Here is a 22,726-nt window from a genome sequence, read left to right as displayed (position 1 = left end):
AAGGCTTGCAGCTGCTCTGCCATGGAAACTCATTCCATGAAGCTCACTATGCACTGTTGTTGTGCTAATCTGAAGGCCACACCAAGTTTGGAGGTCTTTAGCTATTGACTCTGCAGACAGTTAGCGACTTCTGCGCACTGTGCGCTTCAGCATGAGCTGACCCCACTCTGTCATTTTACGTGGCCTACCACTTGGTGGCTGAGTTGCTGTTGTTCCCAGTTGCTTCCACTTTGTTATAATACCACTAAAAGTTGACTGTGGAATATTTAGTAGCCAGGAAATTTAATGGATGGACTTATTGCACAGGTGACAACCTATCACGGGACCACGCTTGAATTCACTGAGCTCCTGAGAGCGACCCATTCTTTCACAAATGTTTGTAGAAGCAGTCTGCATGCCTAGGGGCTTGATTTTATACATCTGTGGCCGTGGAGGTGATTGGGCCTGAATCCAATTATATGGAGGGCGGGCCCAATACTTTTGGCAATATAATGTATTTTTTAATAGTTTCTTTGCACACACATATGTGTCTCATCCAGTATATACTATGATATTTTTAAAATAATTATTATTATCATCGGGTTTGCAGCCCACATTTGTGTGGGATCGGCAGCCCATTCAATTCCTGTGCCCATCCAATTTCTGTGTCCGACAGGAATTCACTTTGCCTGCATTTTTCTGCATTGTTTGTACATTTTTGAAGCATGCTGATGCACATTTTAAGGTGTTTTACTGTGCTTTTCAATTCTGCGTTATTTTCTTTTCTCAATAAAAGACAAAATAGTGACTGCTAATGCATGTTATACATACTCTTGTAAATAGTCTTTTTATATTTGTATCTGATATACTGTATATGCATTTTGTGGTTTTTTTTTAAAGTCTATTAATGCTTAACTAACTGCATAGAAAGTTTGAGGTTTGATTGAAAGCCTTTACAGAGACATATTTTTCAGTCACAGTGGTCTGCCTTGCTGTATAGACACTACAGGAAGCCATTCAAAACTTAAAATAACAATTTACAAAGTGAAGCACTTCATAGTGCAAAACGTTTGTAAAATGTTAAGCCCCATAGCGTTTTGTTCTGAAAATGCATGGCGTTATTGATTTTTTAAAATGGAGTTTTTGGTCTTTTCAGAATGGATCAATATGTTCAGTAACCTTAGTGGTCGTTCACATTGGTGCAAAGTGATATCTGGTCATTCGGCCCTTTCCGTCTGTAAACACATGACTAAAAAAAATGGCAGGGATGGAGATTGGATCGGTCAGAAAAAACATCTTAGAGTTGTGTTATGCTTCTGGAATGTCCTGTTTTTTCACATAATATTACAGTGTTTCAGGTTCACAATACTGTTTTAATTGGAAACTCCCATATTTACACTGTTCCTGATTCCTGTTCATTATTTGGGAAAAAAATACAATATATATTATTTCGGCTTTTTTGGGGTTCTACTTTTGATGTTGTTTCATGTGTACCATAAAGCCTTTATAATTCTCATCCTATTTACATTATGCATAAGTAGTTCACGTTCGGCTTTTTAAAGTGTGTGTCTAGCCAGTTTAGTTTCAGATAGAGTTGGAAAGAATCAGAAAGGATCCTGTCTGGTTTTTATTGCTACCTGGGGCTCCGGAGAGATTTCCTCTCACTTCCTGTCCTGGTGACAACTATATCACCAAACAGAAACACTGCTAAGAACTGTACAGGCTCCAGGATTTACATGACTAGTCTTTGTCTGAGCCAGCCCCTCAGTCCAGGAAATACATTGCGATCCAAGATGATTCCTGCTCTTTCTGCTTCTGCTCTCTCTATTCCTCTCAAAATGTCTGAAATAGTTAATATTTTAACATTTTTCAGTGCATTCTGGGCATTTTGGAAGGTCTCCTGATGTTATCTTTAAAAACTGCTTTTAAATGCAAACGCGCATAAACGCAGTATGCAAACGCGACTAAACATACAGTACGTTTTTTAACCTGCGTTTTCCAGCTGTCAGTTTCCATCATTCAGAAGAGTTTTCAAAACATCCCGTGTACATGAGCCCTAATGCAGGCCATAGATGGGTCGTTTATCGGCCAAATGTTCGTCCGAATGAAAAATCGGCCGATATTCACACCGTTAGTGGGGCAATGTCGTCGGCCGATTTTCGCCGTTCTTCTCGTTTCTTTTTATTGGTCATGCTGGAAAATCTACAAAAAATGGCCGTTTTTCTTAGGCATTGGTGGCAGCAACGACCGATTTTTCATTTATCGGCCGACAATTCGGCCGATAAACGTCCCGTCTATGGCCTGCATTAGATTGTGTGCACCAGTTTTTACTTTCCTTGCAAAATACATGTCAAAGAGAAATTCACTTTGGATTTATACTTGTATAAGACTCTGTATCTTTCTAGGTGTAAATATTTTTTATACATTTGTATCTTGTGTATGCAGTTAGCTTTTTACAGGCAGAACGTTTATGAAAGTTTTACTAACAGTTAAAAAAAATGGAGGTGTGTTCAAAATCCTTGTAAAAATAAAGTGTAATTATCTTGCAGTTCGCAGTAAATATACTAGAGTGTGGTTTATGGGGACATTTTTTTTTCATTCGCAGTGGTTTGCCTTGCCGTAGAGGCACTACAGGAAGCTATTCAGAGCTTTGAATAACAATTTACAGATAAGAGTACTTCACAGTGCAAAAAATAAAAAGGAACGTAAAGTTTTTGGACCCCTAGTGTCTTGTCCTGAAAATGCATGACGTTATTGATTTTTAAATGGAGTTTGCGTTATATCATACTGTTCTGCGGCCTTAGTCATCCCTAACATGCAAAAATGACTTCTTAGAGCTATGCCGTGTTCCTGGTGCGTCCCGTTTATTTCACATTGTATTCAAATGTTTCAGAATCATACTACCTTTCTGTATTGACCCCCCCAAATTAAACTGCTTTTCACATGTACATATAAAGCTGATCTGCAAACAAATTATTTTATTTAAAAAAAATATTATTTGGGGATCAAAACCATTTGTGGTTTTCTTTATTGTAGACCAGCAATGGGCAAACTACGGCCCGTGGGCCGTATACGGCCCGGCGGACCTTTTAATCCGGCCCGCGGAGCTAGGCTCCCGCTAGGCTCCTCTCACAGTCCGCCCTGAAGACCGGTGTAGCATGAAAATCTGTCTCCTATGAGGATCTGTCCCCCTCGACGTATCTGCGCATGTGCCGGAGATCGCCGATCGGCTGCTAATGCCTGAAACTGGCACATGCACAGATACGTCGAGGGGGACAGATCCTCATAGGAGACAGATTTTCATGCTACACCGGAACGGCGCGGGAACACGGCGAGAGGAACGTGCAGAGCAAAGGTAAGTGAATTGACACAGGGGGGACTTGGGGACTTAATATGGGGAATGAATTACTATAGGGGGGATGAATTACTATAGGGGGGATGAATTACTATATGGGGGATGAATTACTATAGGGGGGATGAATTACTATAGGGGGGATGAATTACTATAGGGGGGATGAATTACTATAGGGGGGTTGAATTACTATGGGGGATGAATTACTATATGGGGGATGAATTACTATATGGGGGATGAATTACTATGGGGGATGAATTACTATGGGGGATGAATTACTATGGGGGATGAATTACTATATGGGGGATGAATTACTATATGGGGGATGAATTACTATGGGGGATGAATTACTATGGGGGATGAATTACTATATGGGGGATGAATTACTATATGGGGGATTAATTACTATGCTTACTATGGGGGAATATTACTATACTTACTATGGATGACACATACACATCATTCATCTACTCTTGGTCCAGCCCCCGGGTCCAATATATGAACCCATTGCGGCCCTCAAGTCAAAAAGTTTGCCCACCCCTGTTGTAGACCCATGAAGGGCACTGGGTTAATGTCTGTGAGCAAAGAAAAGCCCCCTGATTTAGAAAGAGGCAACCACCTTCTTGTCCCTATATTTATTGCATAGCATTGTTCTGATTCCAGACATTGAGTGGGAGGAGCATGTTTTCATGAATCTCAGCTTGTATTACCACTCTGAAGCTAGACTGCTTGACAGAAGCTAATTCTTGAATATTATCGTACAGGATTTATATATTATTATTATTATACAGGATTTATAAATTATTATTATAATACAGGATTTATATATTATTATTATTATTATACAGGATTTATATAATTATTATTATACAGGATTTATATATTATTATTATTATACAGGATTTATAAATTATTATTATACAGGATTTATATATTATTATTATTATTATACAGGATTTATATAATTATTATTATACAGGATTTATATATTATTATTATTATTATTATACAGGATTTATATATTATTATTATTATACAGGATTTATATATTATTATACAGGATTTATATAATTATTATTATACAGGATTTATATATTATTATTATTATACAGGATTTATATATTATTATTATTATACAGGATTTATATATTATTATACAGGATTTATATATTATTATTATTATACAGGATTTATATATTATTATTATACAGGATTTATATATTATTATTATTATACAGGATTTATATATTATTATTATTATACAGGATTTATATATTATTATTATTATACAGGATTTATATATTATTATTATTATACAGGATTTATATATTATTATTATTATACAGGATTTATATAATTATTATTATACAGGATTTATATATAATTATTATTATACAGGATTTATATAGCGCCAACAGTTTGCTCAGCGCTTTACAATATAAAGGGAGACAATACAGCAACAATACAGTTCAATACAAGAGGGATAGGAGGGCCTGATCCTGGGAGCTTACAATCTAAGAGGTAGATATCGGAGTATAAGATAAAGAGTGTATGTGATTATTTTAGGGGAAAAAATGGTCTATTTGTGTTACATGGCGGTTTTTAGTTTCTACGGTTAAAGCAGAACTTTGCTTTCTCAATCAACATTGACTATTTTTAATCCTTACACCGCTAGCATTAGTAAATGGATAGGGTAGTAAATTATATTTGTTTGTTTCAAACTTTTTTTTTTCCTGCATTTCTTCAGTTACTTCCTGGTTTCCATGGCCTAGGCAGATGATGTCATACATCCCAGGAGTCTTCAGGAGGGGCTTTCTCATATAAGCACACCCTCCTGCCTGCACGCCTGAGCTAAGGGCAGATAGATTCCAGATAGTAAATGTTACATCCGACACAACAAACACTTTACTCCTGCACTAGGAAAGGACTCAGTAGACCCAATAGGAATGTTCTGGAATTTTCTGGAATATGCACTGCTTGCTGCCCTCAACAGACCGGGGTGGTCCAAGTACACTGGATACAAATGGAGAAACAGAAAAAGGGCGCACCGACCTAGTGCATTATCGTTTAAAATAATTTATTGAAGAAACAAAATAGGTATCATACTCACAATGGAGTACTCACAATAACACAGGCATGTCAAACTGAACAAGATGTATGATACGCGTTTCGAGGACACAACCTCTTCCTCAGAGCTAGTGGCTCTGAGGAAGAGGTTGTGTCCTCGAAACGCGTTAGCCAGTTGGTCATCCAGGGTTCCATCGTGTAGACTCAGATGTTGTTTGGATCATACATCTTGTTCAGTTTGACATGCCTGTGTTATTATGTCCATTGTGAGTATGATACCTATTTTGTTTCTTCAATAAATTATTTTAAACGATAATGCACTAGGTCGGTGCGCCCTTTTTCTGTTTCTCCATTTGTATCCAGAATAAATGTTACATGAATGTCCTGCCCTTGCATAAGATGGCCATGGCCTAAAATGCTAGGAGGTGTTTTTCAAATTAAATTTTTTTTCATAATATAGCATGAAGACATGGATGGATGGGGGAGTTTGCTTTGAATATTAAAAATGAATTAGATACCGTTTTTGGTTTGTGGTGTTCAGAGGCAGTGTAGTTCTGCTTTAAACTTTACTTTGTACGCAGTAACTACCATTGTTACCATTGTTGTACAGTACATGTTTGTTTTGGGCCAATAGCTTCATTGCTCCTGAAGTTGATATCGTGTTTTCTGAGAGATTTCACCTTTTTAAAAAGCAAAATCGTCAGTATTCGCTTCCATATTTCTAAGTTTACTTTTTGGAAAATCTCTTTGCGATCTAAAATATCAGCATGGGGTGAGCAACACAGCTGGTTCCCATGTTAGATTGTGATGTGTAAGGCTGAAATGTTTGGCATTTGATCTCATAACATGACATAAAGAATCTCACCACTGCCACCATCAGGGGCGGACTGACCATTTGGAAACTCGGGCACTGCCCGGCGGCCCGGGGTCAGTAGGGGGCCCCATGAGATGCCCCTGGTACCTTTTTCATAGGCTTTTTGAGTTTTGGCAAGGACACAGGGTCCCCATGATCCCCTATTGCTCGTGGGCCCCATGAATTGTCAGTCCGCCCCTGGCCACCATTGCAGTTTTTGGGCACCTGGACTCCTAATTCAGTGATCAAATCTTGAAGAGACCTCCAGCTGCCTGGCACTGTTCATCCTAAACTAATTTGCAGCTCCCCCAAGGAAATGCGATTTATGCGATATGTCTTTTAACGCAGTACCATATAACCAATAATATGTACAATTACAAATATTGGAAAATATTTACAAAAAACTGATACAGATGGCAGTTTACAAATACAGCAGTCTTGGGTTTCAGTGTGACCTGTCTTACACACCAGAGTGAGAGCAGTAATTCTGGGATCATCATCATCATGGTTATGCTAAACGAATGACCTGTAAAGGATTTAAAGCCCATGATCAGTTTTGGGTACCATGTTTGTCATCGCTTCACAGGTATGTATCTATTTACTTAACAAAGCCTCATCTTTAATATTTTACCAAAAAATGGGTAATATGTTATGTTTGTGTGCCCTAAAATTAACTTTAGTGTATTTTGTACTGAAAATTGATAAACAGTTGTGCTGGTATTGTGAGACATAAAATTGCAACTACCGCCATTTTATTCTCTGGGATTGCTGCTTTCAGAAAGTATTTAGTCTTTGGGGGATTTGACTAATCTTCAGGCCTTAAATGTACATTTTGTCCTGTGCAAAAATATAAAAATTGACTCTGGCAGTGAAGCATTAAAGGGGCCCCATTATGGTCCCCATCATAGTGTAAAATCAGCTTCTAAATTCAGCTTGTGCAATTATGCTTTGGCAAGAAAACCTGGAAGTTGATTAGTTTCTGTTCAGAGCTGCACCAGGTTTTGCGTTCTCCATTTTTAGTAATTCTACCCCATAGTCCCTGCAGGACACAATGTTGACATAGGGGTCATCATTAGGAAGCACAGTGGCCAGCAGAAGAACACTTAAAAATTTGGATCTGTGTTGGAGTTGCGGCACTGACCGGGGTACGATACTGCATATTTTTTGGGCCTGCCCTAAAATCAAACCCTTCTGGCAAATGGTGGCTGGCACCATTAAGGATCTGATGAGTATTGATGTGGCTTGCGACCCAGCAGCGTGCTTGCTGCAGCTTGTAGACGGCCCCATTAAAAAATATAAGGTCTCGCTAACGATTCAATTTCTAAACGGGGCCAATGCTTTTATTTCCTTGTGCTGGAGATTTGTACACCCACCTACGAGGTCCCTTTTGGTTTTCTAAAGTTAATGAGCTGCGAGACATGGAGGACCTTACAGCTTCTCTGTACGACCGAGGGGAAGTTTTTGGAGACACTTGGAGGCCATGGCAATATTTTGTGTATACTGATTCTTATCTTCAGGCACCCTCATAGCCGGTTTGAAGGGGCCCGATGTCTGGCTTGTCTTGCTTTGTTTGCTGTTCGGGGCCCCAGAATGGGAGGGCTGATTCACTCTCCTCTGCTATCTTTTTTGCCTTGTTTTTCTATTTTTCTTGGTCCTTTCTTGTCCGATCCTTCCTTGTTCCCGCTTCTCTTCCTTATCCCCTTTCTTTCTGGTTTTCTTCCCCAATTTCATCCACCCTTTTTTCTCTTGCCCTTTTCTCTTCCTTTTGTGCCCTGTTCTTACCTTTTTTTTCGTACTTCCCCTGTGTACCCATAGTTTTTTGTTTTTTTTTTGTTGATTTCTCAATTGACAGAGAATTCTTTATTGAAATAGTTTTCTCAGTTGGTTGCCTGAGATCCCTGGTGGGATCTCTATTCCACATTTCTAAGATATCTGGATGGACAGTTGTCTGTGTGGCCCATGTTGTTGGCTACTTGTATTTGGACCATTGCCATATCAGCTGGTCGGGACCACACCGTACCATGCACCTTCTTTTATTTGTTATTACCTATCTCAGTTTCTACCATGCTGTTGTTTGTTTACCTGATTATTGGTTATGTTTGACCCGTACACTGCCATTTGCTATGTAGTTTTTGTGTACTTCTTATTGTACGTTTTTTGGCTACTCTGCAAAAAAAAAAATTAAATAAAATGTATAAATAAAGGAATTAAAAAAAAAATGTGGAATATTATTAACGCTCAGAATTCTCAGAGGGAGTGAGTTTTCTGTAGACTAGGCGCCTTAAAGGTTTATGGCTCCTCAGATTCCTTTCCTTCCCCCAGACAGGGTTCCATTAAGGTTTCCATGCAAGCACTGCATCTTTCTGAAATCTGCTATGAGCTGTATTGTACATGACCAGCCGGGTAATGTTATCTCTAGAAACCATAGTGTAGTGTTATCTCTAGAAACCATTCCTATACTCATAGGAACACCTGTATGCAGTATTGGCTGCAAAGGAACAATACTAGAATATGTAGGGGAGGAGGGACTGAAGGACAGTAGAATAAAAAAAGCAGAAGAGGAATAAATGAAGATATATCTGAGAAGGAATATAAAGTATTTTCTATGTGTAAAATGGTAAGTCAGGACTTTAATAACCTCTTAGGAAAACTGTTGTACATTTACAGTAAAGGAAAAACAGTCTTGTCATTTATCACCACAGGTCTAGCATTGGGCTATGTGTCACTGATCAGCTCCTATCTACTCTGCATTTCAAGGAAACAGTCAGGGACATTATTTTATAGATTTTTCCCTGCAGGCTTCTTACATCACCTCTCGCCCCCGGCCATCACTGTTCCATCTAGCAGTGTATGCAATTAGGTGCTGCCTTCCTGAACAATTACCGCGTGATGCAAAACTCACCCCTGTCCTTGGAAGATTTAGTATTGCTTTACACAGCGGAGTCATGAAGAACCAGCTTGGAGCCCACCCCTATCGCGAATAATTGTTGTCATAATTGGCAGCGTCGCTATTTTTCCCAGAAAGCATTTGATTGTGAATATAGGATCACACTGGTTATTGTCTTTATGTGCCTGTGTGTACAGTCCTTGTGCTATTTAAATCCACCAAAACATGATTTTCCAGAATCCTGTGGATATTTTTCTTTTCCTTGGGTAGGGCAATATATTTCAGCTAAACTGATTGCAAGAAAAAAAGTAAACACATTTTTAATTATGTAAATTGTGTAAATGAATCTTCAGAATTGTATAACTGTTTTCATTATTGCTAAATATCGACTTTTCTTTATAAATAGGTAATGAAATGAAAGACAAATACATGACAAATATAAGACAAGTACATGAAAGACAAATACATAAAGATAAGTACATAAGTATGACGTCAAGCAAGTATATTTGACTAGAATAGTACCCATACTAAAATCCCAATCCTAAATGTATTTACCGTATATACTCGAGTATAAGCCGAGTTTTTCAGCACATTTTTGTGCTGAAAAACGGCCCCCTCGGCTTATACTCGAGTCAACGTCTGCAGATGACATGCCGTGCCTGTCATCTGGACACACCCCCGGGATCAATCCTCGCCGGTGATTGGCCACCGGAACTGTAGCTCAGGAGAGGCACACAGGCGCCCAATCACCGGCGAGAAGGTGGAGCTTGGAGAGGAGGAGCCGAGCGGCACCGCGAAGATCGAGTGAGTGAAGAGGAGGAGAGCGGCCGGAGAAGGAAGACATCTGACCGGTAAGTGTGTACCATGGGAGAGGGAGGGAGCGAGCGAGCCCAGGCTGGAGCAGGGGTCACCAACGATGGGGCACTATTCCTCCCCCCACTGACACCAACGATGGGGCACTATTCCTCCCCCCACTGACACCAACGATGGGGCACTATTCCTCCCCCCACTGACACCAACGATGGGGCACTATTCCTCTCCCCACTGACACCAATGATGGGGTACTATTCCTCCCCCCTCGGCTTATACTCGAGTCAATAGTTTTTCCCAGTTTTTTGTTGTAAAATTAGGTACCTTGGCTTGTATTCGGGTCGGCTTATACTCGAGTATATACGGTATTCTATAAAATTCAAGGTTAGTACAATACATAGAACCCACTATCATCCATTGCAGCCTTGATGGAGTTTACAATATAAAATCCCCACCCCAGACATACAGTTGTGTTCAAAATAATATCAGTCAGACATCACTAACCTGATCAATTTTTGTTTTTGGTAGAAATGATATTTCTACATGGCAAATAATTTACTAGCAGGTGTAGTAGAGTAATAGAAATCCAACAGACCCAACAGTCATGACATGCATGCTGCTGATTCTGTGTCATTGAATCACTAATTGAAAGGGGCATGTTCAAAATAATAGCAGTGTGGAGTTCTATTAGTGAGGTCATTCATTCTTTGAAAAACAGGTGGCAATTATTGCCCTTATTTAAGGAAGGAAGGCAGCAAATGTTGTACATGCTGGTTACAGTGCATTTCTCTCTGAAATTCTGAGGAAAATGGGTCGTTCCAGACATTGTTCAGAAGAACAGCGTACCTTGATTAAAAAGTTGATTGGAGAGGGGAAAACATATAAAGAAGTACAGAAAATGATAGGCTGCTCAGCTAAAATGATCGCAAATGCTTTAAAATGGCAACCAAAACCTGAAAGACGTGGAAGAAAGCGAAAAACTACGATTCGATTGGATAGAAGAATAGCCAAAATGGCGCGGACTCAGCCAACAATCAGCTCCAGGAAGATGAAAGAAGGTGTAAAGTTCCCTGTGAGGACTGTTACAATTAGAAGACGCCTATGTGAAGCCAAGCTATCTGCAAAAAGCCCCCGCAAAGTCCCACTGTTGAAAAAAAGACGTGCTGAAGAGGTTACAATTTTCCAAAGAGCACATTGACTGGCCTAAAGAGAAATGGCGCAACATTTTGTGGACTGATGAAAGTAAGATTGTTCTTTTTGGGTCTAGTGGCCGGAGACAGTTTGTCAGACGACCCCCAAACACTGAATTCAATCCACAGTACACTGTGAAGACAGTGAAGCATGGTGGTGCAAGCATCATGATATGGGGATGTTTCTCATACTACGGTGTTGGACCTATTTATCGCATACCAGGGATCATGGATCAGTCTGAATACATCAGAATACTTGAAGAGGTCATGCTGCCTTATGCTGAAGAGGAAATGCCCTTGAAATGGGTGTTCCAACAAGACAACGACCCCAAACACACCAGTAAACGTGCAACATCTTGGTTCCAGACCAACAAGATTGACGTTATGGAGTGGCCAGCCCAGTCCCCGGATCTTAATCCAATAGAAAACTTGTGGGGTGACATCAAAAATGCAGTTTCTGAGGCAAAACCAAGAAATAGAGAAGAACTGTGGAATATAGTCCAATCATCCTGGGCTGGAATACCTGATCACAGGGGCCAGAAGTTGGGTGACTCCATGCAACACAGATGTACAGCAGTTCTCAGAAACAGTGCGACTACAACCAAATATTCATTAAGTGATTCAAAGGAAAGCAAAATCTTCAAACATTTTTCAGTTTATATAGTGAATGTTTGAGTTTGTAAAGAAGAATACAAACACTGCTATTTTTTTGAACAGTCTAATATTCACTTTTCTTCAATTTTTTTAGAGGAACAACACAAATTTGATCTATTTTTCTTCATGTTTTGATTTGGAATAGAATGTGTCGTGTTCCCAATGCATTTGTGTGTATGGAAATAAAAGCTATTAGAAGGATTTTGAGCTTTATTCACTTTTTTCAACACACTGCTATTATTTTGAACACAACTGTACATGTACACATTTACATAATGTTTAGGGTCAGTTTGTTCAGCTGTCAGTGAATCTAGCAGGGTATGGGTTGTGACAGAAAACTGAAGTTCAAAAGGAAAGTCCACAAAATTAGCGAACATTGTTCCTGGAGAGGTGCAATCACTGAAAACTGCAAAACTGGAAAACTTCCCCCTCCCTTGATAAAAAGAATATTTGTATAGTTGTATACCTCACATTATGATAAAAGCATGTTTTCACCTTTGCCTACCCAAGGTTATTGCAGCCTTTCTTCCATTGGTACTCATTTTTCTGTAATTATGCATGCATGACAAAGCAACAGGTTCACTTTAATACAGGGGTTTGCAACCTGTGGCCCATGGACCACATGCCAAAGACGGCTATGAATGTGGCCCAACACAAAATTGTAAAGTTACTTAACCACTTGCCTACCGGGCACTTATTCCCCCTTCCTGCCCAGGCCAATTTTCAGCTTTCAGCGCTGTCGTATTTTGAATGCCAATTGCGCGGTCATGCAACACTGTACCCCTATGAATTTTTTTAAATTTTTTATCACACAAATAGAGCTTTCTTTTGGTGGTATTTAATCGCCGCTGGGTGTTTTATTTTTTGCGCTATAAACAAAGAGCAAAACATTTGAAAAAAAAATGTTTCTCTTTTGTTTCTATTATAAAATTTTGCAAACAGGCCATTTTTCTCCTTCACTGAAGCATGTTGATGAGGCTGCACAGATAGGCGGCACAGATGGGCAGCACTGATGGGAACTGATAATGCTGCATTAATATGCAACAATGATGGGCACTGATGGGTGGCACTGACTGACGGCACTGACTGTCAGCACTGATGGGTGGCACTGCTGGGTGACAATGCTGGGCACAGGTGGGTGGCACTACTAGGCACTGCTGGACACTTGTGGGCGGCGCTGCTGAGCACAGGTGGGCAGCACTGGTGGGTGGCACTGCCCTGATGATCGGTGCCAATCCGTCCTCTGACAATTGCCGGTTATCGGCAGTACTTTCCCCGCGCTGTGACAGCGCGAGGAAATTGCAGCCGATAACCGGCAATTGCATTTATCGGTGATCTGCTGTGTCATTGGACACGGCTGATCACGTGGTAAAAGGCCGCTGTGATTGGCCCCTTTCCACATCACGTGATCAGCTGTGTCCATAGGACACAGCAATCACGAAGATCGCCAGGGGTGTGCGGGAGGGCGCGTTCTGGGAGGACATCATATGACGCTCTCCCAGAACTGGACAACCGCTCTGTAGCCGTCATTCGACTATAGTGGGGTTGGCAAGTGGTTAAAAAAAAATTATTTTTCTTTGTTTTGAATTTTTTGTAAAAATGCATTTACACTTAGCAAACACATACAACCTTATTCATGTCATCAGTTTCCATCAACAGCTACAGTCAGGTCCATAAATATGGGACATCGACACAATTCTAACATTTTTGGCTCTATACAGCACCACAATGGATTTGAATTGAAACGAACAAGATGTGCTTTAACTGCAGACTGTCAGCTTTAATTTGAGGGTATTTACATCCAAATCAGGTGAACGGTGTAGGAATTACAACAGTTTGCATATGTGCCTCCCACTTGTTAAGAGACAAAAAGTAATGGGACAATTGGCTTCTCAGCTGTTCCATGGCCAGGTGTGTGTTATTCCCTCATTATCCCAATTACAATGAGCAGATAAAAGGTCCAGAGTTCATTTCAAGTGTGCTATTTGCATTTGGAATCTGTTGCTGGCAACTCTCAAGATGAGATACAAAGAGCTGTCACTATCAGTGAAGCAAGCCATTATTAGGCTGAAAAAACAAAACAAACCCATCAGAGAGATAGCAAAAACATTAGGCGTGGCCAAAACAACTGTTTGGAACATTCTTAAAAAGAAGGAACGCACCGGTGAGCTCAGCAACAGCAAAAGACCCGGAAGACCACGGAAAACAACTGTGGTGGATGAGCGAAGAATTCTTTCCCTGGTGAAGAAAACACCCTTCACAACAGTTGGCCAGATCAAGAACACTCTTCAGGAGGTAGGTGTATGTGTGTCAAAGTCAACAATCAAGAGAAGACTTCACCAGAGTGAAAACAGAGGGTTCACCACAAGATGGAAACCATTGGTGAGCCTCAAAAACAGGAAGGCCAGATTAGAGTTTGCCAAACGACATCTAAAAAAGCCTTCACAGTTCTGGAACAACATCCTATGGACAGATGAGACCGAGATCAACTTGTACCAGAGTGATGGGAAGAGAAGAGTATGGAGAAGGAAAGGAACGGCTCATGATCCTAAGCATACCACCTCATCAGTGAAGCATGGTGGTGGTAGTGTCATGGCGTGGTAGTGTCTTCAGGGAAGCCTACCCCACCCTCACCTAACTGCTGCTCTCCTTCATTCCTCCTACCACTCCATCCCCCACAGCTACTTCCTCCTGTACCACTACCCCCTCCCTCCTAGACTGTGAGCTCGAAAGAGTAGGGCCCTATAACCCCTCGTGTGCTGTTTGTAGTTGCTGTAATGTTTCATGTATTGTCCCCCCCTCTATTGTACAGCGCTGAGCAAACCCTTTGGCGCTATATAAACTCGATGTAATGTAATGCGTGGGCATGTATGGCTGCCAATGGAACTGCTTCTCTTGTATTTATTGATGATGTGACTGCTGACAAAAGCAGCAGGATGAATTCTGAAGTGTTTCGGGCAATATTATCTGCTCATATTCAGCCACATGCTTCAGAACTCATTGGACGCCGCTTCAGAGTGCAGATGGACAATGACCCAAAGCATACTGCAAAAGCAACCAAAGAGTTTTTTAAGGGAAAGAAGTGGAATGTTATGCAATGGCCAAGTCAATCACCTGACCTGAATCCGATTGAGCATGCATTTCACTTGCTGAAGACAAAACTGAAGGGAAAATGCCCCTAAAACAAGCAGGAACTGAAGACAGCTGCAGTAGAGGCCTGGCAGAGCATCACCAGGGATGAAACCCAGCGTCTGGTGATGTCTATGCGTTCCAGACTTTAGGCTGTAATTGACTGCTAAGGATTTGCAAACAAGTATTAAAAAGTGAAAGTTTGATTTATGATTTTTATTCTGTCCCATTACTTTTGATCCCTTAACAAGTGGGAGGCACATATGCAAACTGTTGTAATTCCTACACCGTTCACCTGATTTGGATGTAAATACCCTCAAATTAAAGCTGACAGTCTGCAGTTAAGGCACATCTTGTTTGTTTCATTTCAAATCCATTGTGGTGGTGTATAGGGCCACAAAATGTTAGAATTGTGTCGATGTCCCAATATTTATGGACCTGACTGTATATTTATGAGCAACTATTTTCAAGGATGAAGCACATAAAGGGCAAAATTAGGACCAAAATATCTGATGAGCACCTTGAGAATTCATTGAGAATTGCTGCTACATCCATCCAACCAGATATTGATGCGTTAGTTTATCAAAAACAGAGTCAAATATCGCACTAGTTTTATGTTGCCCTCTTTTACTTTTATAATAAAAAAATTTACAAAAAAATGCAGTGATAGGTACATTATCTATATCAGTGACTATTAACTTGTGATCTGCCCGACTTTTTATGCTCATCAGCTATTCTTATTGTTAGTGTATTTTATATGTGGCCCAAGACAATTCCTCTTCTTCCAATGTGACCCCAGAAAGTCAAAAGGTTGGACACCCCTGGTTTAATAGATGCTCTCTTTGCCGGTACCATATGTTTATTTTTTCTTCGCTTCCTTGACTCTCTGTTCAGTTGCCGGGAGTGAAGAAAAATACTCAGTACTTTTTGGTATGCGGCAGCTTGTGTCTCCATCCCACATGACAGAGCTGTGCTCGGCAATTAGCACCCGAGGCACCCAGCGCTGTCACAAGTGGGCAATGAGAGAGTCCTCAACTCTGAAAAGTTGTGACTGGAGCCTCTTAAAGGTATACTTTCTGTGCTCCTGGTGGCCTAACAGATTGGTGGGAGAACAAATGAAAAAAAAAACACACGGTAAAACCTGTGAAATAACGTTACAATATAATGTGTTGACACCACCACCCTAATAGCTACTCTCTTTGCTCATGGTGTCCTAATGGAGTGATGAGCAAGAGATGGAAAGGTCAATATATGCAACTAATGGGCTCGTGTAGGGCAAAACAGCAGGTTCACTTTAAGACAGCAATTACTGTCTGTGACTGTTCCCCTTCCTGAGCCTAACACATTGATATCCTTAGAACTTTAGGTTTTCTTGCGGTGTGAGCAATGATGAATCTAGTGTGAAACTAATTGGATGCATATGATACAGTTATACTTGTGCCTTAGGCTGGTGGAATCCAACCATTGACATTAGATAGTGATCTAATACACAATCCAACTAGTGAGCTACATAGTTTTTCAAATGCTTGTTTTATTAATATGTATTCTAGGATCAATGGATATGTAATAAGGTAGTGTATAATGACATCTGTCATGCTAAGCTGAGCTTGGCTAAAACCGGAGTGATTAGATCAAGGGTCTCCAAACTATGGCCCTCCAGCTGTTGAAGTACTACAAGTCCTATCATGCCTCTGCCTCTGGGAGTCTTGCCTGTGGCTGTCAAGAGTCTTGCAAGGCCTCATGGGTCTTGTAGTTCCTCCACACCTGGAGGGCCATAGTTTGGAGACCCCTGGATTAGATTAAAAATATCCAAGCTGGCTGGTTAAAGGTTAAAAATAAAAAGAATAATAAATGCACATTTTTTTGCAAGTAAAAAAATGTGCATTTATTTATTTTTTTTTCTTAGTAGCCTGCAGATCAGGCTCCTGCAGACTCCTAGTAGCTGTATGTCCATACCACATGTAGGGGCAGACAGTTACCGAAGAGCAGGAAGAATCAATGAACCGCGAGAGCGCTCCCCAGTGCCCTTGTAGTTCATTGAGAACTACAAGCCATTAGCCACGGTGGCAGATGTGACTGTGTGGGCATTTTCAAAATGTGACTGCAGGTGCAGGGAGAAGATCCCTTGCCCGCTTTCATTGGTGGGGATCGAGGGGTGGGGGCAGGTGCTCCTAAGAAACATGTTATGCCCTAAATATGGGTGTAACATGTTACTAAAGGGAAATTATCCTTGAACTGTTCACCCATAAATGAATGACTTTCCTTTATTTTGGGGGATTGTCACACTTATGGAACCTAATCTCTCTGCCCTTCTTTCCTCCTCAGCTGTCCCTCTATTTGATTCTGGTGTATGAACCGCTATAAACAATATACTTTTTAACTTTTAAGTGTTAAACTACATCAAAACTTTCACCCAACCTCTGAATGACTACAGTTGTTATTTTGAAAGGCCATTACCCCAAATACCCCCAAATGGCCCCTTTTTGGAAAGTACACAGTCCAAAGTATATCATAAGAGGCATGGTGAGTTTTTTGAAGTTGTAATTTTTGTCACAATGTTTTGGAAAATGAAGAAATTAAATAAACTTTGTTTTGTTTTTTCACAAAGTTGCCATTTTAACAAGTTGTTTTTTTCTCATTAATCTATACTTGGTACCTGATAATGACAAAGTAAAAACAGAATTTTAGAAATGTCTGTGAATTTATTAAAAAGAAAAAACCTGAAATATCACATGTACTTACTGTAAGTATTCAGACCCTTTACTCAGTACTTTGTTGAACCACTTTTGGCAGCAATTACAGCCTTGAGTCTTTTTAGGTATAACATGGCAAGCTTTGCATACCTGGATTGGGGGATTTTCTGCCATTCTTCTTTGCAAGTCCTCTGTAGCACAGTCAGATTGGATGGGGACTGTCAGTGGACAGCCGTTTTTAAGTCTGTCTGGAGATGTTGAATAGTGTTCAAGTCAGGGCTGTGGCTGATCCGCTCTAGGACATTCACATAGTTTTTCCTAAGCCACTCCTATGTTGTCATGGCTGTGTGCTTAGGATCGTTGTCATGTTGGAAGATGAACCTTCGGCCCAGAGGTCCTGAGCGCTGTGAAACAGGTTTTGAGGATATTTCTGTACCTGTACTTTGCTGTATTCAACGTTCCTTCATCCCTGACTATTTTCCCAGTCTGTGCTGCTGAAAAGCACCCCCACAGTATGATGGTGCCACCACCATGCTTCACTGTTGGGATGGTGTTGGGCAAGTGATGACACCATCCCACTCAGGCATCAACAGCAAGGCTCCTACTTTCCATTCATCATACATCTGCATCAGAGGCTGGTCATCAGCTCTGAGGAAAGGGATTCATCCCCGAAACGCGTCAGCCATTGACCGCACTGACAGTGAGAACACCTTGCCTGCCGTTGTGGCCATTGTCATTTTTCTATGCTTTTTAGATACATGCTTCGTCTGTGAGTATGTTTTTATTATTCTTTCACTCCTACAATAAACCTTGGATAATGCACTAGGTGTGTGCGCCACCTGTTTTTTTCTCTATCTAGTGGCTGATCTCCCCGTCTGAGGAGGGCTGCACCCCTGAAGCATTTCCTTTGGTTTTCGCTGTCCTGGTACCCTTGACTTCCCTTTTGGCTGTGCATATCCTGAGGCGCTGGAGAGTACATACGCTATCCGGTTCAAGTGATGAGCGGTGCCTGTTTTCCTCAAGACATAATGTTTAGAATGGAAGCCAAACAGTTCAATCTTGGTTTCATCAGACCAGAGAATCTTGCTTTTTTGTAAAGTCCAAGTGGGCTTTCACGTGTTTTGCACTAAGTAGAGGCTTCTGTCTAGCCACTGGCATAAAGCTGACATTGGTGGGAGGGATACAGTGATGGTTGTCCTTCTGGAACTTTGTCCCATCTGCACACAGGATCTCTGGTGCTTAGTCAGGGTGACCATCCGATTCTTGGTTAACTCTCTTACTAAAACCCTTCTTCCACGATTGCTCAGTTTGGCTGGGCGAGAAGCTCTTGAAACAATCCTGGTTGTGACAAACTTCAATTTGAGAAACATACAGTGGGGATTGAAAGTTTGGGCACCCCAGCTAAAAATTTGTATTAATGTGCATAAAGAAGCCAAGGAAAGATGGAAAAATCTCCAAAAGGCATCAAATTACAGATTAGACATTCTTATAATATGTCAACAAAAGTTAGATTTTATTTCCATCATGTACACTTTCAAAATAACAGAAAACAAAAAAATGGCATCTGCAAAAGTTTGGGCACCCTGCAGAGTTAATATCTTGTACTGCCCCCTTTGGCAAGTATCACAGCTTGTAAACGCTTTTTGTAGCCAGCCAAGAGTCTTTCAATTCTTGTTTGAGGTATCTTTGCCCATTCTTCCTTACAAAAGTCTTCCAGTTCTTTGAGATTTCTGGGCTGTGCATCAGGCTTGTCTATTCATTTGCAAAGTTCAAACGACGATTTTTGTGGTGAGGACGTAGAAGCGGTTTTCGTCTGATGACTCTTCCATGAAGACCATATTTGTACAAGTATTTCTTTATAGTGGAATAGTGTGCCACAACTCCAGTGTCTGCCAGATCTTTCTGGAGGGATCGTGCAGTCAAACGTGGGTTTTGAATTGTTTTTCTCACAATCCTGCGAGCTGTCCTGTCTGATATTTTTCTTGGTCTTCCAGATGTTGCTTTAACTTCCACTGTTCCTGATGACTGCCATTTCTTAATTACATTCCGAACAGAGGATATTGACATCTGAAAACGCTTTGCTATCTTCTTATAGCCTTCTCCAGCTTTGTGAGCGTCAACTATTTTCAGTTTCAGTTTTCTAGACAACTGCTTAGAAGAACCCATGGTGCTGATTGTTGGGGCAAGGTCAGATGAGTCTGGGCATTTAAAACCTTTGAGATTGACATCACCTGGTCTTCCCAGACGATGATTGAGAACAATCCATGACACTGGCAGGTCTCAGCTTGGCAAAGGGGGCAGTGCATGCTATAAATTCTGCAGGGTGCCCAAACTTTTGCAGACGCCATTTTTTTGTTTTCTGTTATTTTGAAAGTGTAAATGATGGAAATAAAATCTAACTTTTGTTGACATATTATAAGAATGTCTAATCTGTAATTTGATGCCTTTTGGAGATTTTTCCATCTTTCCTTGGCTTCTTTATGCACATTAATACAAATTTTTAGCTGGGGTGCCCAAACTTTCCATCCCCACTGTATAGGCTACTGTGCTCTTGGGAACATTCAGTGCAACAGAATTTTTTTGTACCCTTCCCCAGATTGATATTGCCTTGCAATAATCCTGTCTCTGAGTTCTGCAGGCAGTTCATTTGCCTCTTGGTGTTTGCTCAGATACAGTGTACATTGTCAGCTATGAGGCCTTTTATAGAGAAGTGTGTGCCTTTCCAAATCCTGTCCAATCAATTGAATTTACAACAGGTGGACTCTAGTCAAGGTGTAGAAACATCTAAGCAATGATCAAGGGAAATGGGTGGGGGGGGGGGGGTGTAACCTGAGCTAAAATTCAGGTGTTGTTGCAAAGGGTCTGAATACTAGTGCCAATGTAATATTTCAGTTTTCCTTTTTCATACATTTCAAAACATTTTTAAAATTCCATTTTCATTTTGTCATTATGGGGTACTGAGTGTAAATTAATGAGAAAAAAAATGAATTTAACTGTTGTATCAGGCTGCAACATAACAAAAGTGAAGGGGGTCTGAATACTTTATGAAAGCACTGTACCATAGTTTTGTAGACTCTATAACTTTCACAAAGACTAAATAATATACACTGATTTGGGTGCATAATTTGTCAGACATGCATTTCTTTTGAATTTTTTGTTGCTATGCTGTCTCTCAGTGTTACAATACACCTACAATTCGATTTTTAGACTGATAATTTCTTTGTGAGTGGGCAAACATTCAAAATCAGCAGGGGATCAAATACTTATTTCCTTCACTGTACTAAAATAATTGCACTGCCGTGTTCTGTGTGATACCAGATATAGTGAATGCAGGGTCCTTGGTTTAGTAACACTTTAAAGTGCTACTAAACCCACAACAGTACAATCAGTCTGTATATGCAGTGAATCATGCTTCTTATACTCACTGTGGAACCTAAGCGGTTAATCCTCTCCATTGTGTATAAACGCTGTTTGATCCTGTCTTCTATGATCCTCCCCTTCTTCCAGTGTCCCCCTCTTATCTCCTGATAAGACATATATTTGTGGAGTCACTCTGCAAATGCTCAGGGTCCTGGGTTTAGTAACATTTTTTAAGTCAGACTGAAACTTTCAGCTAAATATATTCAGGGTGCATCAAAACAAAAGGTGATTAATTTCTTGCTAAAGCAGCTACAGCTGCCACAGCAGAAAAGCATGTCCTTTCAGCAGCTGCAGCATAGAACCCTTGCTCTCTGTGTGAAAGCAGTGGTCTCATTTCAGCAGTCCGACACGCACCCTACTGAGTCAGACCTATTCAGCAAAGCTTCTGCTCCATGCTCCTGATGCTTGAAGAGGTCCAGCTCTGACTCCGTAGTTGATGTGCTGCAAAGAGGTCATTGGTTTATTACAGAGAACTGGGGTCCCTCTCTGCATCTGCTGCCAGAGGGCCGGCTTTTTTACTCAAGAGGTGGCTGACTTTTAAGGAAAACTGTAAGGTTTTGCACCTTTTATTGCTGTAATGCATCTGGAATGTATTTAGCATTTCATGTCCAAGCCTCTGATGGTTTAAAGTGCATACAGTATGTAACTTCACATGCCATATTCATAACCTTGATTGTATGAGGTTTACATTGTATAACATTTTCAATATGTGCTTTAGAAAATATAATTTTATATGAAATGCTGGGACCCTGTTAAAATAAATTTGAATAAACTCCATATTCTCAGTTGGGCTCTGCTGGTCCTTCATTGGCTAAGTGGATAAAAAAAAATAATCTTGTGGAAATGAGGCAAATTGTTATGTCATCTGTATCTTTACCCATCCTGACTGGCTAAGACAGTTTGAGGTTTTCCTCTCATATCTTTGAAAAAGCAGTACAGAAATAGTCTTTTCTTATCTTTCCTGGACAAGGAAACTTGTGCATCTTTGTGTATATTGTTGATTGACTGCTTCTCTTTCAGTTTAAAATGCCTTGTGATTGGATTCATCATGTTTTTACCTGAGTATTAGCATTTGTATGTAGGTGGAAACCTGTTTGCTAAAATCTTATATCCACTATATTGCCAAAAGTATTGGGCCAGCCCTCCAAATCATGTGATTCAGGTGTTCCAATTACCTCCATGGTCACAGGTGTATAAAATCAAGCACCTAGGCATGCAGACTGCTTCTACAAACATTTGTGAAAGAATGGGTCGCTCTCAGGAGCTCAGTGAATTCAAGCGTGGTACCGTGATAGGTTGTCACCTGTACAATAAGTCCATCCGTGACATTTCCTGGCTACTAAATATTCCACGCTCAACTGTTAGTGGTATTACAACAAAGTGGAAGCAACTGGGAACAACAGCAACTCAGCCACCAAGTGGTAGGCCACGTAAAATGACAGAGCGGGGTCAGCGCATGCTGAAGCGCACAGTGCGCAGAAGTCGCCATCTGTCTGCAGAGTCAATAGCTAAAGACCTCCAAACTTTGTGTGGCCTTCAGATTAGCACAACAACAGTGCATAGAGAGCTTCATGGAATGGGTTTCCATGGCCGAGAAGCTGCATCCAAGCCTTACATCACCAAGTGCAATGCAAAGCGTCAGAATCGGTGGTGTAAAGCACACCACCACTCAAAGTCCAGAATTTATACGGC

General features: G+C 40.6%; 1 protein-coding gene across 2 annotated transcripts in view; it reads left to right on the top strand.

Moving 5' to 3' along the window:
• Positions 1-22,726, top strand: part of IFT38 (intraflagellar transport 38) — a 175,602-nt gene that overhangs the window by 25,764 nt on the left and 127,112 nt on the right. The gene's annotated exons all lie outside the window — the stretch shown is intronic.

The sequence above is a fragment of the Staurois parvus genome, unplaced genomic scaffold (assembly GCF_062004578.1).
Source record: "Staurois parvus isolate SC_StPar_1 unplaced genomic scaffold, SC_StPar_1.0 ptg001193l, whole genome shotgun sequence".
In the NCBI taxonomy this organism is placed as follows: domain Eukaryota; kingdom Metazoa; phylum Chordata; class Amphibia; order Anura; family Ranidae; genus Staurois; species Staurois parvus.
This window is presented reverse-complemented; position numbering and strand designations above follow the sequence as displayed.